This window comes from Sminthopsis crassicaudata, chromosome 6 (assembly GCF_048593235.1).
Source record: "Sminthopsis crassicaudata isolate SCR6 chromosome 6, ASM4859323v1, whole genome shotgun sequence".
Taxonomy (NCBI): Eukaryota; Metazoa; Chordata; class Mammalia; order Dasyuromorphia; family Dasyuridae; genus Sminthopsis; species Sminthopsis crassicaudata.
The window spans coordinates 222,397,184-222,416,701 of record NC_133622.1 but is presented as its reverse complement, the minus strand read 5'-3'; the positions used below and the strand labels follow the sequence as shown (position 1 = coordinate 222,416,701).

At 39.9% G+C, this 19,518-nt stretch overlaps 1 protein-coding gene across 18 annotated transcripts in view; it reads right to left on the bottom strand.

Annotated features, from left to right (window-relative positions):
* The window catches only part of HIPK3 (homeodomain interacting protein kinase 3), an 87,031-nt gene extending 77,461 nt beyond the window's left edge, over positions 1–9,570 (bottom strand). For 7 of the 18 annotated variants that reach the window (XM_074273256.1, XM_074273269.1, XM_074273260.1 and 4 more), the window contains exon 1: positions 9,276–9,570. The gene's annotated coding sequence lies outside the window, so the exon portion shown is untranslated. Of the gene's footprint in view, positions 1–5,151; positions 5,410–7,936; positions 8,112–9,275 lie in introns of those variants that run through there. The other 11 variants (XM_074273257.1, XM_074273261.1, XM_074273270.1 and 8 more) reach the window with 4 other exon arrangements.
* Between the last annotated feature and the right edge of the window lie 9,948 nt (positions 9,571–19,518).

The window sequence follows — 19,518 nt, the reverse complement described above, 5'->3', positions numbered from 1 at the left end:
TCAAGACATCAACCTTAGTAATAAAAAGAGCAATGCTTGCCTTAACAGGAAGAAGGAATTTGAGAGCAGAGATGGGTTTAGGAAAAAGATTTCATTTGGTACACTCTGAATCTCAGATGCCTATAGGACATCTAGTTGAGGCCCAAAAAGATGAATCAAAACTACATAATTCATGCGGGAGTTTAGTTATCTTTGTATAGGTATATGCCCTAAACTGAGGAGAGCTAACTAATAATATCCCCGAGAAAGAAGTATTAGAAAAAGAAAGGAATAGGGCTCAGGGCAGAGCCTTTCAGGACCATCAACAGTAAAAAGGTTGATGATCCAACAAAAAAGACTCAGTGCATAATTTCATGTAAAACTAGAGAATAAAGAGAAAGTACACAGGGGAAGGGGGCAAGTTACACTGTCAATGAGACAGAGGACTTTTAAAAGTTTGAGAAGAGAAAAGTCCATCAAATTTTTCAATCAAAAGATCTGATAACTTTGGAAGAATAAGCTTATTAAATAAACTCAAAAAAGTGAATCAGAAACCAGATTGCAAAGTGTTAAAGAGGAGGAAGAGAGGGAAATGGAAGCAATTGAGTGCAGCTAGCTTTTCCTCGGACTTCTGCTAAAAAAGACAAGAAATACAGGATATTATCTCATGGGAATGGTAGGATCAGATGAAGTTTTGTTTTTTTTAGGCTGAAAAGACCCAGGCATGTTTGAAGGAAGAAGGTTGGAAACCAGAAGACAGGGAGAGAATGATGATTAAAGAAAGAAGGATTAGAGAGGCAGTGAAATGAGAGAGGACAGGATGGAGCATACAAGTAGAAGGATTATCCTTTGTAAGGACTGGGGAATGATGTCAAGGACTTCTGAAGTGTAAAATAAAAGGCAAGTATGACAGACAACTTCTATTTTCTCAATATGTAGGAAGGAAGGCTTTCTGTTGAAAGGGGAGATTGAAGGAGAAAATGGTGGCCTAAAAGAATTAAGAAAGGAGGTTTGAAATAGTTACTTTGTGGAGTACTACATAAAGTCATTTAGGAAAGAATAAAAGGATTGCCAAATAAAGCAGTGAGGGCCAAGCTGAGATCAAATAACAGAAATTTGTAGTGTACACAGTCAACATGGTTGTAAGACTCCCTCCAGTGCCACTCAGCAGACTATGAGTAGAAGTAGGGGAAAAAGATAATGGGTGTAACTCAGGATTGGGATTTGGCAAGGCATGAATGAGGTTGGGGCAAGGAGGCAAAGGATTTTGGAAGAAACAGAAAATTAAACTGGTTAACTAAAGGATTCAGATTAGGGAAGACTGAGGCCTGAGCAGTAAAAGATGGAATGACAGGAGGTTGTGATAAAAGATGAAGAACAAGTTTAGAAGGGCTGAAACACAGGGAGAGATGAATGGAAGGAGAGCTGAAAATTTGAAGAGTATTTAAGAGCTTTCAAGTATCAAATGAAAAATGTATTGTCTTACAGAGAATCAACAAAATTTCCTCATCTCTGACAGCTAATAAAACTTAGAGAGATTGATATCTAAACACAAAGGGAAAGGGGATGAAAAGAACCTTTTAAAATTCAGTGTCATTAAACTGAAAATAATTTAAAATTAAGATCATCTATGTCACAAGATCAATTTTCAAATCTAAATACTTCCCATTAACATATTGTAGAATCACATTAACTTTGATGATGTAATCAATTATTTTACTATAGCTAGTGTTGCAATCACTATTCAATTTGCAATTCTACTTGCATATACACAAGTAAATTTATTGTGGTATAATGTAATCATTTCATTTCCAAATTATAATTTATTGTAGGTTTTTTTTTTTAATTTTCAATTCCAAAAATGTGAGGTCCTATTGTTTAACATAACAGTTTTCTAGCTAGTTTTCTAGTTTCTCAAGCACTTGAGACTAACATACACCTGCTGCCAGCATTTTAAGAATATCATAAAGCTTTACATATCTTGTAAGTAAACTGCCCAAAATCTTTCCCTTAAATTATATCATTAGGAGAAAGAAAAGAAACTTTAGATGCAGATTTAGGGTCAACAGAAACAATATACATTTATAATGAACAAATTTCTCTAGGATATCCAATTCCATCTTTAACATGGAATCTCTTCCTGGATTATTAATTATTTAAAACTGGCAATGTTATACATTTGAAGCCATATAGTCTTCCAAGCCTATAAGATTATTTTTGTATTATTAAACAGATGACAAACCAATATGTAGAAATGTAAACCAATATCATTTTCAAGCTCTTTGAAGATTATATTACAGGGTTCTACAAAGTCCTTGCAACAGGCATTTCAGACTGCACAATTCTACAAAATTAAGCTTTTCTGTATTTTATTTCATACATTCTCAAGAAAAACATTTAAGAAAAGAGAAGAACACAAAATAACTTGTATTTTCATCAACTCATTTTTAAAATTTTTTTCTAAAATGGAACTATTTCACAAATCCAGACATTTTTCTTTTTTCTTATCAGATTTTAGCTTACTAGTAAATTTCATGGTCTATCACAAATAATCAGAAACATATGTTAGAAAAAATAATCACAAATATAAAGATGATTTTCAAAAAAAAAAAAAAAAAAAGAACTTTGTCCATAGTTGTAAAAAGCCCAACTGAATTTTACTGAACATATGGGTGATAAACAATTATGTTTGCAAAATACAAAGGAATTTCATCTGAGTTTTGTTTTTATGCTGGTGACCACCACCTCACCTCATTCCCATCATCCCAATCTTTGATCCAGTGACACTGGCCTCCTGAACTGTTTTCTGAAAAAGATACTAATCACTTGATTCCAAGAATTTTCACTGGCTGTCTTTCATATCTGAAATGTTCTACATTGTCATTTCTGCCTCCAGTTTCCCCAGTTTTCTTCAAGTCTTTTCCCAACTAAAATGACACCTTCTATACAAAGCCTTAGCCAAATTTTCTTAAGTGCCTTTCTTCTGTTTACAATTTCCAATTTATCCTGCAAATATAGTCTGTACATAGTTGTTTGCATCATGTCTCCCCATTAAATTGTAAGCTTCTTGAAAGTTGGAATTGTCTTTCCATTACTAGAGCTTAGCACAGAACCAGGCACGTATAGTGAAGGTGCTTAATAAATATTATGACTGATATCAGTGACTGTGTTTCATGAGGATTTGTGCTAAGAAGTCCTTCAGGATGGTCTTCCCCTGCAGAAAAGAATAGCAGTAAAGGAGGAGAAAAGTCCACATCAGTATAATTACTCATAAAGTAATTCCATTTTTTCTTTGTAACTTTTTTTTAATCTCCAATGACTTAATCACTTTTCTAAGAGTAGCACAATCTTTCACACCAATTCCACTTATCATAAAGGGGAAAAAGGCATGGTGAAGTAAACTGCAGTATTTTTCCTCTAAATGTGTGGAAAGTGATCTGACTTCTTAAAAATCAAATTTCCTTGTAGTAATCTTAAGGTAAACAAGAGAGAGAGGCATAGTAAAATGTTTATCACTAAATTTCTAAGCAACATATAAAATAGTAATCATAAAAATGAAAAATGAGGGAGGGGAGAGGCAGGGACAGAGAAAATCAGCTTAAACCAAACAACTAATTAAAAAACAACTACAATAGCAACAAGTCATAAAGTTCAGAACTTGTCAAATGACAGGTTGTAGACTAGCCCTATATTTTAATTAAATATCCCTGTTTCATGTGTTTAATTAAGCTGCTTTTACAACATAAAACCTTTAAAAACTGTACTCAAAAAAAAAAAAAATTCCTAAATACCACATCTTAAGTAACTCCTTTCCATACTTAGATGAGAAGTGGAAGAGAGGAAGCAAGAGACAAAGAAAAGATGGAAGTAGAATGCAAGGAATATAAAACCAGAGATAGAGATGCTAATGCTATTTCAACTAGACTGATCATTTAACAGGTGTCATTGGCCTATTCTTATCCTTTCAGCTACCACAACTGCTCACTGACTTTGTCTTCATAAATAAATGAACTCTGATCTCCAGAAATTTGAGCTTTTAGGCCAAAACATATTTCTCTTTGGTTTTTCCTCATCAACCTAACTGGTTTCTTTTCAGGACCTTTCATAATATCTATATGTGAAATGACAGTGTATTTCATAAAAATGGTTTGAAATCAACCAAAAAAAAAAATACTATTATGTTTTAGAATGTTAACAATTTGCCCCTTGGTTCACATAAATGAAAACACTTTATGCTACCAAATAAATGGTTTGGATCCAATTAACAGCACATTTAAAGTCCAACAATTTGGTCCTACCTAGACCAGAAAAAAAGAATAAAAATTTTCAGAAAATTTAACTAGGAAAAAAAAAAATTTAAGGTAAATATCTTAATGGCCTATAGGGAGATGTCAGAGGGGAAAAAAAATGACACAGCTATGTCCCAATCTCAAGTCAAACAAATACAAATATCCAGGCAAACCAGACTTAAAGCCAGAAAAATTCAATTGGCTCAATACTCTGCAAATTCTTTTTATTTTTATTTATTTATTTATTTATTTATTTATTTTGCTGAGGCAATTGGGGTTAGTGACTTGCCCAGGGTCACACAGTTAGGAAGTGTTAAGTGTCTGAGGCCAAATTTGAACTTAGATCTTCCTGACTTCAGGGTTGGTGCTCTATCCACTTAGCTAATTAGCTTCCCCTACACTGCCAATTCTTAACACCATTAGAGCAATATTTTCATAATCCCAACTGTTTTATACTTTAATCATGGCAAACTAGAATGACCAATTATTGCTACTTTGGCTCAGTTTCCAAGACACATAGAGACAGCTTAAATAACTGAAGAAAGTAGCCTGATCTGCTGAAAAAACAACAACAACAACAACAACAACAAAAATATATATATATATATACATAAAATTTAACCATAATGTACGAAATACAGATTTTATCCACCACACAAATGAAACATAACAAAAGTTATGCACTGACAGGTCATTTTTTTCCCCCAACAGCACATTTAATTTAATTTTAATTAAATCAACCAAAATAAATGGACTATGCTCTCATAAGATATGGATTCTAAGAATATCTCCCCTTCACTGATACAAATGTCATCAATCCCTCAAAAGTTCAACTCTAAAATTATATCATCACTTATTTGACAATAATTGCTTAAGGTATTACCTAAGAGGTGGTCTTTTTTTTTTTTCAGCAACTGGATCCCAACGCATAAAGAGCTTTATAGAAAATTCCTGTTGATCTAAATTTCCCTTATGAAAAAGTGGTTGACCATAGTAAAGATCTTAATAGTTTAACACAATTCACATTATTTAAAAGGTGAACAACAATACCATATCATGCTTCTGGAGGATACTGCCTTTAAAAAGAGAGACACAGACAGGCTGCCTCATTCTGGACAAGCTGAAGTTCTATTCTGTCTTCAAGAGTGCCTTCCATGTAGAGCATATCACAATAGAGGTCACAAAGGCTTAGAAGGCCCATTTACAAGGTTCAATCCAGAGAAAAAGGTTGTACTTTAGCACACTATTGGTGCCAAAAGAAAAAGGCAAATTCTAAGCTATAGTAAGGCAAGACACCTGGAAATTAAACAAAAGCTGAAACCCTTGAATTTTACAACATCCTAATATATTTTGGCAATATTATAATAATGATTTAATAAATTATTCTATGTTCTCTAAGTAACTGTAAAACAAGGATAACAAATTCAAATATGCCCATTTACAAACTCCTTTGACCATTAAAGGTTCTGACATACATTATGTCATAACATCTTTTCATTTTCTAACTCAGATCTGAAGATTCCTCAAAATGCTACATCTTTATGCTTCTAAATGAACTTTATGGAAATTCTGTCCTAAATACACATTTGACAAATTACTTGTGTACAGTGAGAAGACTAACAATTTCTATGTCATTAAAAGAGGCAACTAAAAGAAAAGTATAATGTAAAAAATACACACCCACATAAAAAATACTCATGGGCCAAGGGGGTGGGGGGGGAGAGAAGAGGGGGTATGTACATAGGTACGATATCTCATCTATCCATGAGTTAATTTAAGGAACATTAATGAACTCCAAATTTCTGAAACCCATGGGGGAGGGGTTTCCTTCCTGCATTCTTCCCACACCTGTCTAAACCCATATTGTCTTATCATTGAGTATTCATGCTTCAGATATTTAAAAGAAAAACAAACTAATCAGGGCACCAGTTTGCTGGTCAATGTTAGCTTGAAAGCTGTTTCCTAAAATTCCTACAAAAAAACAGATTAAAAACAAGAATCCATGGCCATTATACTCATCTAATTATAATCATTATATTTATAGTTTTCCACAAACGTTAATATGGGGAAAGAAGACTTAAAAGAGTTTCTAAGCATATTAACAAAAGATTAAAATTCCAATCCAGAAGCTAATGACAAGATTTATTTTCAAGTCACAATGACTAGTGAAAAAAAGTTCATATAAAACAATAAGGCTGATTCCCCATCTGCTTCCCTGACATATCTAGTTATCATCTGAGCCTCTATATGTATTCAAACTCCTTAATAAGTAAATAGGACTGTAATCCACTACATTTTGCTCAGTTCTTTTACTTTCATGCATATCTTACCTTATTCTAATTTACTTTCCTTCTATTTGGTTGAAATGTAAAAGAATTTCAATCATGCAGTTCTCTTATACCTAAATTGCAGCTAATAACATATGTGAGACATTCCTCCCTGAATCTCCGATATTTTAATTTTAGTTGTTTAGTACACTTTATATTCTGACACTAACAAACCACCAATTTACCTTTTCACCTCAACATTAAAACAAGTTTCAAAATTCAAAAAAGTTATCAAGTTAAATTGGAGAACGTAAAAAACAAAAACAAAAACAAAATCTTAATCTTATCTTCAGATATAATGGACCACACAGTTCATAAAAGTACAAAATAACCTGTTGATGTAATGGTGCCTTGAAACTTTATTTGGTTTTCTTTTAGTACTCAAAAAAGAATATATAAGTGGAACTATAATAAATAATTAGTGGAATTTTGTTTACTTTAAATACTAAGTATAATACTTGAGCTCAATTGTGACCTATCAAGACCTTATCATTGCTCATTGTATAAAATTAGCACTGTATTTGCAACCATAAGCAGAATCTGGTCTTACCGAGTATATGGTGGAGGGGAGAATCCCAAATTCTTAAAAGTCAAATCTCATGAGCTATTATGAAAGTAGCTCTAAAAAATGATCACAAAAGTAACTATGGAGCAAGTTCAAAGTTTTAACCAAACAAGAAACTTCCTTCTTTGGGAAAAGTCTTCTTTAATATGATGAACTTCAGAATTGAAAGTTATTTCTTTTTCTTACTTTTAGCATTCAAAAATAAAATCCCGTATAAATGAGACTATAATAACTAATTCATGGGATTTTGTTTACTTTAAATATAATACTTGAGTTGAATTATAACCTATCAAGACCTTATCATTGCTTACTGTATAAAATTGAGGGGAGGAAAAAGTTTCACCTAAGTACTTCCACTTAGGAAAGTACCGTCAGCATAAATAGACCTAAAGAAAAAAAAAAAAAAAAGGAAGAAAGAAAGAAAAGAATTTAAGAAGTTCAAAATTACGATTTTAATATATAAAAGCCTCGGCTAGTTTTGTTTTGTTTTGAGTTCCCAAAATGCCCCAAGTACAAGGAAACAGTTTCCAACAGAAGAGAAGCAGCAGCTTTCTTCACCAGCCTGGAGCGGCTCCTGAACAAAACATGACAGGTGGAAAGAGACGATCCCCAGCAGGCCCACCACGCGTCCGAGAAAACCCCGCTTCCAGGACTCGGAAAGCCAGGGCTTCACTCCCAGGTCCCAGGGAGTTTAAGGCTGACACCCAACCCTCCTCCTCGCCCTCTCCCCCCCCCTTAAAGCGCGGAGCCCCCCCTCCGCGCCGAGATCCCCGTACCATTTTAAAGCGTACGCCTCCCTCGCGACAAGAATAGACACATATTTTTACACCTTTGCAAAAGTTTCTCAGCCCTGCCCGAAGGGGAAGCGGCGGCGGCGGCTCCAGCCAGGGGAGAAGTCCCGACGACAGCGGCGGCAGCACAGCCGCCGCCGCCACGCCTCCCCCGCCCGGCAATTGGAAGCGGAGCGGCGGGATCACATTTCTCTTTCACAACAATCACACACACGCAGCTCCCGCGAGTCTGACACACTCCATGCCCGCCCGGGGAGAAGCCCGACGCCAGCGGAGGGGGGGTCGGGGAGGGGGGCCTAGGTAATGACAGGGGAAGAAGGGGAGGAGCTATGTGAGGAGGTTCTAGAGCAATGACAAGGGAGAGGTAGGGGTCTAGGTAATGACAAAGGGAAGAAGGTGGGGTTCTAGGATAATGGCAAGAGAAAGGGGGGTGTCCGGGATAAGGACAAGGGTAGGAAGATGCTACGGAGGCTTTGATGGGGAGGGGGATCTAGGATAATGACAAAGAGGGAGAAGATCCAGGAACGGCTTGTATGGGAAGAGGGATCAGGAGGAGGGTTTCTTATAAGGATTTGGGGGGGGGGGGAGAAAGGGAGGATTATGAGGATTCTAGGGGTAATGACAAGAATAAGAAGGTGACAGGAAGGGGTTGGGGAGGTTCTAGGTTTATGACAAGGAGGGCTTTTGTGGAGTAATAACAAGGGAGAAGGTAGGGGGTTAAGAGGGTTCTAGGATAAGGACAAGGATAATAAGGTGTCAGGAAGGGGTCGAGGGGGGTTATGAGTTATGGGGGCTAGGGTAATGACAATGAGAAGGCGCTAAGGACGGCTTTTTTTTGAGGGGGGAGGTAATAACATGGGGGAGAAAGCAGGGGATCCAGGGGTGATGGCAAGGGTAAGAAGGTGCCAGAAAAGGCTTCTGGGGGAGATGAATAGTGGGGCTTCTACGGGAATGACAGGGGTATAGGAATGCTTTTATGGAGAACTTAGTGTAATGGCAAGGAAAAGATCCTGACCAGGGGGGACGGATGCAGGGCCAGAGTTCTAATGGGGGACGGGGATCTAGGGTAATGAATGACCGGGGGAGGGTCAAGTTGTCTCGGACCAAGCCAAACTTGGGGCGGCCGCCGTCCGAGCCCACGTTTCCCCGGAGCAGGCGGCCCGCCGCCGGACGGGGGCCTGCCGAGGTCCGCCCAGGGGAGCCGGGAAGAGGCGAGGCGAGCGGAGGAGGGGACGCTCCCGAGCTGCGGGGGAAGGGGAAGGGAAGGTCAAGTTCGGCCCTGGGTGGGCTGCCGCCCGGAAGCGCGAGCCTGGGGGGTTCTTACCTTCCTAGAGGCCGGCGCGCTCCCCTCGGCAGACGGCCGCGGCGGCGGCCCGGAGCATGTCCGTCGCGGGGACGACCACGGAGCCAGGCGCTTCAGCAGGCGGCACCACCCAGCCCGGGCTCAGCCTCTCTCGGCGGTCGCTGCCATCTTGGGCCGGCGGCGGAGACCAAACGGCGGAACGACGACGCCCCGCTCCCGCTGCTACTGCTGCTGCTGTGGCTACCGCTGCTGCTGCCGTGGCCGAGCTCCGCGGCCGCCCGCCTCATCTTCCTGCCCGGGGGCGCGGCGGGGCGCGGGCTCGCGGGGCCTACGGGCGGCGCGAGCTCCCGCGGACGCGGCGGTTGGGGCCCATGCGCGGCGCCCGGGCGCGCGCGAGAACGAGAACGAGGAGGAGGCGACGGCGGAAGCGGGAGCCCGCGCGGCCCGTCAGCGCCCTGCGCAGCTGGCCGATGCCGCTGCTGCCGTCTAGCCCGCCGCTCTTCCAACTACCGCCGCCGTCCGCCGGCGCTCCGTCTCCTCCTTCCCCTTCTCCTCCTTCTCCTCCTCCTCCTTTTCCGTCCAGCCCGGGCCGGCGGCCTTCGCCCCACTCCTCCCCACGTCGCCTCAGCAGCGCCGCCGCGCGCCGGAACCCAGGGCTTCCCCGCGTCAGAACCTGCCAGCCAGCCTCCCCCTCGGCGCGCGTGCGCGGGCGTGCCCGAGCTCGAGCCAGCCCGGCCCCCTACCCTTCCCTGGAGCGCGAGCCAGCCCCGCCCCGCTCCTAGTCTCTCCCCCACCCCGGCCTGGGCCCGAGCGCGAACTGGAGCGGGAACGGTCCCTCCTCCACCCCTATCCCTTCTCCCCCCACCCCTCCCATCCGCGCCAGCGAGCCGGCCCCTCGAACTCCCCGCTCCCCAGCGCGGGCGCGAGCTCGAGCCGCACCCTATCCCAGGCACGACTCCACGGCCAGCCGGCCACCCCCTCCCCAGCGATGCCCTTGAACCCTGTCTGGCCCACTCCTTCCTCCTTGGGAGCACCACAGAAACCTCGTCCCAGTCCCTATAAAGTGGGCGTTTGCAGGCTCCAGGAGCTGCGCCACGCACCGGCCCTGTCAGGGCCCGAGTCTTGGTCCTGGGGGGAAAGAAGGGGGCGGCTCCCCATGTGCATGCACGCCGTCCCTTGCAAAGGCTAAGATCACCCCCAAAGAAAAGAGCGAGAGATGTAATCCGTCTTTACCCTGAGAGCCTCCATCCAGAGCGGCACCCTTCCTTCCTTCCTTCCCTCCCTCCCGTCCACGGTCAAGTGCACCCGAAAATCCGGCGCCAGGGGAGGGGAGACGAAATGACTCCGGAAAGACCCCCTCCCCCCTAAAGAGAGCTTGCGATGAAGTTGAATACTTCCACTCCCCACTCCCCCACCCCCAAGTGAACCTCCTCCACTTTTTCCTCAGGAAACCAATGGAATGACTCATCTCCAACCATAAATTCTCGGGTCTAAGCTAGAAGGAACTCTGGATCATCGAGGCAAAGCTCCGAGGAGCAAACAGTTCCAGAGCGGGGAAGGGACTTCCAAGAATGGGAGAGCTCTCGAGCCCCGCGGCCCCTATGTGCGGGGCGATTTCACCTCGAGTAGATTCTCTTAACCCTTCGCGCCCTTTGGCGACAGCCTGTCTACTTTATTTAAGAATCATAAAATTCCAGTTCTGAAAGAGACATAGGAAACCGTTCAATTCCGCTCTTTTAGAAATGGAACCAGCCACGGATTTGCCCAAAGTCATCCCAGCTAGCCAGTGGCGGGATCCGGGGCTAGAAATGGGATCTACCATTCTCTGCTTGCACTACATTTAGTAACCCTTCTACATTCAGGAATTCGGGTGACAGTGGGATGAATAACAGCTCTAACTTTTTGTTTATTTTTAGATTTCTACGACGGTTTGCCTAGGGTTAGGAACATACTTTTGGCTGCGTGGGTCCCTCCCAACTCTACGATTCTGTGAATATTTAACATTTAGATTTGAACTAGGATATCAAAAAACTTCCTTAGACGTCCCAGTACTCTTCATTCCCTATCTGCACGTCTAGAATTTGCTCTGTCCTCAACTCTATCTCTCTGTAATTTTTATCTTTCAGGGTTCATCTCAAAAGTCACCTACCCCAGAAAGTCCCTCCCCATCTATCCCCTAGATGACGTTCACTTCCTCCTCAGATACTTTGTATTTACTTTGTAACCTGCTCTGCTCCCAAGCTTGGAGTTTTTCATGCTATCATGGAGCTGATACCCACAATTGATGCGAAGGGCTTAGTATATGGGAACAAGAGCTTTGGAGAAGAGTCACATGTGGCTCCAGTCACATCCCTCTAGTGGGAGGGACTCACTGTTCTGGTGGGTGCTCTGAGAGCTTAGGTTCAATATGAAAATAAAATACGATACTCATAGATCAGCCAACAGTTAACAAAAGATTTACTTAGCCATTTGGGAAGGGTAGAGGAAGCCAACAAAGATAGTTATTGAGGACACCACATTGATTCTGCTGAGCCAAGTTGAATTCCTTGCCTGAGATGCCCATGATTTCCCAGCTCTGCATTAGAAGTCTTAGGGACGTCCTTGTTGTTTTGCAGTCAGACAATCTGAGAGTAGTGCCAACAGCTTGAGCCTTCCATTCCCTCAGCTACCAAAGTCCTAAGGACAGTCTCAATAAATTTTAAAGAGAACACTAGTCTAACTTGCATGCTGCCATGGGTTACAAGTTTGCTCCTACCACATCTGTGGAGAAGGGAAAGGGGAGGATTGGGAACTGGCAGACACTGAAAGAGTGGACACCTAAAAACATCTCTGATTTTCAGTTTATCTCCCCACAAAAACTTCAGGGTTTTGGTAGTTCTGAAATAGTTTGCTCCCACTTAAAGAGCTCATTCATTTTGTATATTTTCTGGTATATTCTAGTCTGTGTAACTTCTTTTTTCTATATATGCTGTTTGCTCTCTTTTATAAATAGGTTTTCTTGCTCTTCACAATTTGAGAGGGCTGTTCCTATAAGTAGCAGTTAGTAGAGAGTCAAATCCTCTAATATCCTTTTAAGGGATGGCAACAGGGAAAATTATATAAACCTTTTTAAAAAGTCATTTCCCTAGCTCAGAAATATTTGAAGATTGGGGGAAGGGGGAAGGAGAGGACAAACATAAAATTACAGTCTTGACTATTCTCTCTCCAAAGAAAAAAGAGTGGCCAGCCTCATAACCCCTTTTTCTACTCCCCTATGGGCAGGAATCAAATCTCCCCTGGGGAGTGCAATATTCCAAAGATATTCATGCTTTCCCAGAAGTAGAATTTAGACAATCCATGTGGACAGATATTTTTTATACAGGCAATACATATACCCTACATATTTGTGAACGTACTATATCCTTGTTGTCTTAGTAGGAAACAAGCTCCTTATCTTCAACTAACCAATTAGATGGCAAAATGATAGAGCACTAGACCAGTTCTCAGAAATATAAGTACAGATCTGGCCTCAGGCACTAATTAGCTGTGTAGCTGCTGGCAAGTGATTTAATTGCTATCTGCCTCAGTTTCCTCAACTGTAAAATGGAGTGACAATATCCCAGAAATGCTATGGAAATCAAATGAGATATTTATAAAAGCCCACAGAGCCTCGTGCATAGTAGATGCTTAATAAATGCTTATTTTCTTCCTTGAAGTTAAAGGCTGTCTCATTTTCATTTTTGTAATGATGATGATAGCTGAAGAACTATACATGCTTTATCTCATCTGATACAACAACCTTGTAACATAAGTTTTTTGGGTAGTATCGCTCCCGTTGTACAGACAAGGGAATTGAGGCTTCAAGACTTGCCCAAAGTTACAATACAATTAGTAGCAGACAAAAGAATTAGAACCCCGGTTGTTGGTTTCTGCCAATCCTTGCTGTCTTCTGTTTGAAAAGTGAAACACATTTCTCTCTGTCTCTATTGCTTGAAGAAATGTTTATATTTACAAACTCTGTTTGACACTTCCCAAATCTGGTTCCAACTTTTCTTTCCAGGATGATTATACATCCTCTCACCCCCACCTTAGCACTCTTATTTTCAGACAAACTTATCTATTCGATGTTATGGATATAAATTTTTCAATGTACAAGGCACAGGCACAGAGTGTCCCCCATGAATGGAATGCACTCCCTTCCTCAAGGCCTCCCCTTGAAACCTGAAGTTCCTGTCAAGGTTCACCTCCAGAGTTACTTCCTACAAGAAATCTTTTCTGACTCTTGATTCTCTCACCCAAACATTTTGGATATATTTCTTTAATATATATTGCCTATTTATATTCGTTCTAGCCAAATTAATCGTGAAAGCCTAGACATCTCAATTCAATAAATCAATCAAAAGTAAACCAAGAATGAATAATTCCCCAATTTGAAAGAATCACAGGGGCTTCAAGTCATTGCATGAAATCAAATAGACCCATCATAGATTTAGACTTAAAAGCATTTTAGAGGCAGCTAGATGGTCCAGTGGATAGATCATCAGAACAAAGGATTGTTGTTATGCCCAGCTCAGGGTACAACCTGCTGGTTGGGAGTTACCTCTGGGAAACAGGGTGTCTCCTAAAATGCTGACAAGCCCATTCTTCTTAGGAATCTTGTGTGTTCAAGGAGAGAGTTTGTCCCCTGTTTGGAGATAGGGAGATATTTCTGTACAATTGTCCTTGCATACCTGCTTAGTAAGTAATCTTTCTCAAAATAATTGTTTGAATGATAATCAAGTGGAAATATACTAGTAGGGGCTTGTAAGCAACAGTTCAAGAAACTTAAAGCTATTCAGAACTATCTGTTGAGTCCAAGAAAAGCAATTCCCTGCTCTTTTAAGTATGTGGCTCACCAATTTGAGCATGAGTTTGAGAAAAAGAGGGAGAGTAAAGAAGGGAGAGAAGGAGGAAGAGGATGAGGGAGGCAAGGAATGAAGAGAAGGGAGGAAAAGAAAGGAGGAAAAAAAAGGAATGAAAGAAAAAGGGAAAAAGAGAAAACAAGAATGGAAGAAAAAAGAAAGGAAAAAAAAGAAAAAGGGAGAAAGGAAGGAAGGAAGACAGCAAGGAAGGAAGGATTGCTACATATATATATATTGTTTTCTTCATCTCTCCAATAAAAAATAAGCTCATTAAGAGCACAGACAGTTCTATTTTCTCTTTTTATCTTCAGCCCCTCAGACAATAAGGTAGATACTTAATATTATCTTGAACTGAGTTTCCATTAATAACCACTCACTATTTTCTTTTTTTTTCATTTATTTATTTGTTTATTAATTTTATAATTATAACATTTTTACATTATCCTTTGTACTCCCTTCTGTTCTGAATTTTCCCCTAATTCCCTCCACCCCCTCCCCTAGATGGCAGGCATTCCCATACATATTAAATATGTTATAGTATATCCTAGGTACAGTATATATGTGCAGAACCGAATTTTGTTGTTGTTGTTGTTGCAAAGGAAGAATTGGATTCAGAAGGTAAAAATATCCTGGGGAGAAAAAAAAAATGCTAACAGTTTACACTCATTTTCCAGTGTTCCTTTTCTGAGTATAGCTGATTCTGTCCATCATTGATCAATTGGAATTGGATTAGCTCTTCTCTATGTTGAGGATATCCACTTCCGTCAGAATACATCCTCATACAGTATCATTGTTGAAGTGTATAATGATCTCCTAGTTCTGCTCGTTTCACTCAGCATCAGTTGATGTAAGTCTCTCCAAGCCTCTCTGTATTCCTCCTGTTGGTCATTTCTTACAGAACAATAATATTCCATAACATTCATATAACCATAATTTACCCAGCCATTCTCCAATTGATGGGCATCCATTCATTTTCCATTTTCTAGCCACTACAAAAATGGCTGCCACAAACATTTTGGCACATACAGGTCCCTTTCCCTTCTTTAGTATTTCCTTGGGATATAAGCCCAGTATAGCACTGCTAGATCAAAGGGTATGCACAGTTTGATAACTTTTTGGGCATAATTTGCTCTCCAGAATGGTTGGATTCTTTCACAACTCCACCAACAATGCATCAGTGTCCCAGTTTTTCCATATCCCCTCCAACATTCATCATCTTAGCCAATCTGACAGGTGTGTAGTGGTATCTCAGAGTTGTCTTAATTTGCATTTCTCTGATCAATAGTGATTTGGAAAACTCATATGAGTGGAAATAGTTTCAATTTCATCATCTGAGAACTGTCTGTTCATATCCTTTGACCATTTATCAGTTGGAGAATGGCTTGATTTCTTATAAATTAAAGTCAATTATCTGTATATTTTGGAGATGAGGCCTTTATCAGAACCTTTAACTGTAAAAATGTTTTCCCAATTTATTACTTCCCTTCTAATCTTGTTTGCATTAGTTTTGTTTGTGAAAAAGCTTTTTAATTTGATGTAATCAAAATTTTCTATTTTGTGATCAATAATGATCTCTGGTTCTCCTTTGGACACAAATTCCTTCCTTCTCCACAAGTCTGAGAGGTAAACTATCCTATGTTCCTCTAATTTATGATCTCGTTCTTTATGCCTAAATCTTGGACCCATTTTGATCTTATCTTAGTATGTGGTGTTAAATGTGGGTCCATACCACTCACTATTTTCAACACTTTTAGGTTTGCAAAGCACTTTTCCATTCTTTTCCAACACACTGTGAAATATAACACAAGTGTTATTATCCCCATTTTGCAGATGGGAAAGTTGAAGCTCAAAGAAATAAGTTACATGCTAATGGTTACACAGCTAATAACGTCTGAGGTAGAATTTGAACCCAAATCTTCTGACCCTGTAGCCAGAATTTTTTTTTTCTCCCTATAATACTGTCTCTCAGTGCTTTCACAAAGGGGAATAGAGCTTGAAGAATGATTATCTCCTCACATTTTTCATTATTGTAATTAGAGCAGGACTAAGGGAAAAGAGAATCATTGCATATTTAAATATTGTTTATTGCTTACTGCTTCCCAACCTATTACAAGAGTATTTTAGGACACCTTTAAAAGAAGTGGGGGACAGGAGGGAGAAAGTAGAATCCTCATAAGTTTATATAAAATATAGATTTAAAAAAACACTTTTGTTTCCTCCAAATTAATTAAATACGAGGCTACTTCCATAATGGATAAACAGAATTGTGCATAGGCTTGAGATACAGCTTGTAAAGTATTCTTTTCCCTTAACTTTTGGGCTTTTGGTTGACAGTTGAAGAGTAGAAAACACCAAAAAAAGAATAATTTTTTTAAAGGAGAAAAGATTAACATGAAAAAAACAAACAAACAAACCCACCACTCCAGAACAACAAAAACTGTTCTCTCAGTACTTTCAACTTTCAGACTTCTTCAGACCAATTCTCCAGGAACAAAAGATCTTTAGGGAGAAGGATCTATGCTCCATACTTGTGACATTGTTCATCTTTTAGAGATGTGGTCATTTCTAAAAAGGGGAAGAAGGGAACTTCTTTTAAAAATGAAAGGTAGCATTATCTCAAATGTTTCTCATATTTACTAGTGTCTCCCAGTGCTACCATCTTAATTAAGATTACTATCTCCTCAAGGCTCAATTCTGTTTCCTTGGCTCTGGTCTCCTTCCAGATGCCCCCACCCCCACTCTAGTCCAGGGCATTTCAATCCATCCTGCATGCTGTTGCCAAATTCCTCTCCCTTTGATCTCTTTGCTCTCCTACTCAAGAGCCTTTCCCCATAGCTTACTGGAAAAATTCCAGCTTTTTTAGCTTGGCATACAAGACCAGTCACCATCTGACCCTAGTCTACCTTTTTAGCTTGTCTCTTCCTATTCCCCTGTAAATTACTCTTATGGTCTAGCCAAGCTGATCTATTCCCTATTAGGCACATATGTCTGGTGCTTTCCTACCTTTGTGACTGCTCATGTCATTCCCTCCATCTTGGCTGTAGCCAATCCCTACTTGTCCACTAACCCCATCATATTCCACCTCTTAATATTTTAATCTTTCTTCAAAGTTTAATTCCAATCTCACTTTTTTCATTAATCCTCCTTTGAGACCCCCTGCCTGATATCCAACTTCTACACCAATGGTGACAAATTCAAGCAGAAACTAGGGCCACTAAATGTACCTAGGGATCCTTGCAAGCTATATTGACTTAGAAAAGTACATATTTTAAAAATACATTATGTTCTACTGCATTTTTGTTTATTTTGTTTAATATGTGCAAGTTATATTTTAATGTATTGGACTATATGCAGAATTGTTGTGGGACCATGTTTGACACCTCTGCTCAATACAACTCATTTATTTATTAATGATTATTAATTGTTAATGATTAAGGATTTTAAGGAACATTTATTGAGTACTTATTGTGCATATATCAATCCTTCCTCCCTACCACCTTCACATCCTCCCTCAATAGATTGAAGTCAGGAGCTGTTTCAATTTTGTTTCTGTATCCCTATCTAGTGCCTGGCACATAGAACCTAATAAATACTTGAAATACTTGCTAAATGAGTGAATGATCATTATCTATGTACAGTTTGGGGGGCAAAATAAGGTAGTGGATATAGTACTGGGCTTGAAGTCAATTCATATCTTTTTACATTACTAATTGTAAGTCATCTCACTTCTTTGTGTCTCAAGCAACTTTCTAGCAATTAACTCCACACTGCCTTCTATATTGCTTAAATGGGGCTCCCATACTTAGGAAATTAATGATATTTTGCAAATTGTCATTTTCATGCCTTATTTTACCCACTAGATTTCAAACTCCAGGAAGACAGAAACTAGCTTTTATTAGGCTTTGAATCCTACCCAACCTCAATCAAAATCTTATCCTGTTGCCTCATCATTCCATGACGATTACCTTGAATTCACCCATACTTAATAAGGTCTCAACCCTGGCAGATCCTAATAAACCAGGGAACATAGAGGCAGTGATGGATTGTTTGTCTGTCAACTGAGGACTAACCAAGCTAAGTTTAGAAAGGCTCATTTCCAAAGGTTTGGCCATCAACTGATAAGTTATTTTTGACATAGCAACTCATGAAGATTTTAAACTAGGGTATGAAAGGATTACTGATACCTATAAAGTCACACCTGTTTAGAAATATTGAAGAGGGAGGAAAATGAAAATAAAAAGGTTAAATTTTGAAAGTTCTTTTATGTACCAAAAATTGTCCAAAGAAAGGAACTGTCTAAAAATGAGGAGTCTCACTTTTTTTTTTTTCAAATCTGTATCTTCCTTTAAACTCCCACGTCTGCTATCAGAATTAAATCCTTTCTCATCTCAGGCTGGACTATCACTGGCTTTTGTCTTCATATCCCTAGCTCTTTTTTCTTTCTTTTTTTTCTGTCCCTCTTTTTCTTTCTGGGCTGGTGCTCTATCCACGGTATCACCTAGTTGCTCCCTAGGTATCCCTCGCTCTTAGCACAGTATTTTGTTTAATAGTTATTATTGTTCAGGCATTCAGACATATCCAATTTCTCATAGTTCCATGGGCCATATCACACTAATATTGTACATGATGTTTTCTTAGCAAAGATACTGGGTTTGCCATTTCCTTTTCTAGAGGCAAAAAAGAGAGAGGTCAAATGACTTCCCCAAAGTCATTCAGTTAGTAGAGACTAGCTGAAACATTATGTACAGCAACAACAAGTTTGGGTGATAATCAACTATGGCAGGCTGGATTTGAACGCAGGTCATCCTGATTATAGGCCTACGGCTATATCCGCTGACTCACGTAGAGGCCGCTTTGCACTAGCAGGTCCATAATATTTCTTCCATTATTACTGAACCCAAAATTTTACAGCTGGTTACCAATCAATTGTGCTTATTATCTGTAGTTTATCATTGTAAATGGAGAGGGCTTAATTGAATGTAAAGAAAAATGTTTTTAGAATGGAGGCCGTCACTCATTAGATATAAATTCACTGCTTCTATACCATAGCCATAGCTCTCAGATCCACTATAAAGACAGTGTGCTAATTGGTCACCACAATTCACTTCTGGAAACAATGTTGTAAAGCAGATTGTCGATGAACGTATTTCCCACAGGAATAATGCTATAATTATGGGTTAAATCCTGAGAACTCGGCACCAAATAAATCATAGATTTGATCAATAACATGTCATAAAAACAGGCATGACAGCTACAGTCACTTAACACAATAAAGTTGTTAATCTCTAAGTCATGGCAATCATCTCTTCCCAAACTTCTCATTTGATAAATCATGCTGAGGCTCACACAGGTTAATTGATACTGCTAAATCTTGGCAGACTTGT